The sequence below is a fragment of the Chrysochloris asiatica genome, unplaced genomic scaffold (genome assembly GCF_000296735.1).
Source record: "Chrysochloris asiatica unplaced genomic scaffold, ChrAsi1.0 scaffold00279, whole genome shotgun sequence".
Taxonomy (NCBI): Eukaryota; Metazoa; Chordata; class Mammalia; order Afrosoricida; family Chrysochloridae; genus Chrysochloris; species Chrysochloris asiatica.
The window spans coordinates 3,617,951-3,619,918 of record NW_006408797.1 but is presented as its reverse complement, the minus strand read 5'-3'; positions in this window follow the sequence as shown (position 1 = coordinate 3,619,918).

Genomic DNA, 1,968 nt, shown 5'->3' with positions numbered 1-1,968 from the left:
CTTGGTAAAGTGGAGGGTCAGCAAAAAAGAGGAAGCCTCCCAAGGAGATGGATTGACATGGTGTCAGCAGCTATGGACTCAAGCGTAACAACAATTGTGAGGATGGCGCATGCCAAGATAGTGTGACTGCAATAATGGTGATCTATGAGTAGATGTATGGATAGATATGTAGACTGAACAGGTGTGGGAGGAAGAGTGGGAGTATACCCACAAACATATACAAATTTGAAAGAAGATATTTGTACATAAGTATTCACTGTTGCTGCAAATACATCCAATTTCACACAGAAATTGCACATGATAAAATGATGGTCTATTGCAGTTGGCTAGTGGCCTCGTTTTGACTTTTCCACTGTGTCTTCCCACAGATGTAATCAATGTGATTTCTGTGTATTCTGTCAGGAAAGCTCCATGTAAATAATCATAGTTTTTATTGCTTATTCATTGTGATGAATAAGTCACTGGCCTGTCAAAATTCTAGCATGCAATCTGTAACATTACTTCTACCACCAAGACCATATTTTCCAACTACTCATCCTTCCTTTTTATTTCCAACCTTTGCATCCCAATCACCAGTATTATGGATACATCTTGATTATGTATTTGATCAACTTCAGACTGATGATGTTGATAGAGTGCTTCAATTTTATCATCATAGGCTTCAGTTGTAGTGTGTAAATTTGCATAGTAATGATATTAACTTATCCTACAGTACCACACCGAGAGTCCTCACTTTGAGTAAGGTTCACATTTTCACAATATTAAGTCTTCTTATCTATAAACATGGTATATTATCCCACTATTGTGTCTTTTGGTAAGAATGGTACTAGTGTTCTGTAGTTCTGTAGTTTTCTTTGTTTGCCTTTTGATTTTTGTTTCTCTTGTTACTTTTATTTCTAAGTATTTCATCTTTTGGGTGGGTATTATAAATGGTATTTTTTCCAGATTTCCTTTTCAGAGCACTCTTTATTACTGTAAAGCAATTCAACTGATTTTTTTTTTTTTTTAATGTTTTATGTTGTATGCCACTTTCCTGAATCCTTCAATGAATGCCAATAATTATTTTGTTCAGTCTTTGGGATTTTGTATGTACACTAAATACAGAAAGTTTCACTTTTTATTTGCCAATTTGGATGCTTTTTCTTTTCTTTTCTTTCTTTATAGCTCTCGCTAAGATTCCCAGCACAATAGTGAATAGGAGTGGTGGGAAAGGGCATCCTTTTCAGGTTCCTGTTTGTAAGGGGAATGCTTTCAGCTTCTTTCCATTGAAAGTAATGACAGTCATTGGTTTTTTACGTTGCTGTTGTTAAGTGCTGTCAAGTTGGTTCTGACTCACAGCAACCCTGTATAGGGTTTCCGTGGAAAGGCAGGTGGGTTTGAACTGCCAACATTTCAGTTAACAGTCCACTGCTTATCCTACAGTGCTATACATATATCCTTTATTATGTTGAGGATTTTCCCCCATTCCTATTTTGTTGCATAATTCACTCAGGAATGAATGTTGGATTTTGTTGAATGTCTTTTCTGCATCAATGGGTATGATCATGGCAGTCTTTTCCTTTGTTGTATTTATGTGATTGATAACAATGTTTTTGTTTTTAATATAGAACCACCCTTGAATACCTGGTTGAATGCCATAAGTCAAGATTCCACCACCCCCACACCCCACCCCCCGATATGTGTTTGAATCCTATTGGCTAGGATTGTTGAGAATCCTATTATCTAGGATTCATGAGGGCTATTGGTTTTTAATTTTATTTTCTAATGATGTCTTTGCCCCATTTTGATATCAAGTCTATGTTTGCTTCATAAAACGTATTTGGGAGTTTTCCATTGTTTTCTATATTCTGGAATAGTTTGAGTAGAATTGGTGCTAGCAATTCTCTAAATGTTTGGTAGAATTCATCCATATGTCATCTGGGCCTAGACTTTTTTGTTGGGAGATTTTTAATTACCTTATCAATATCT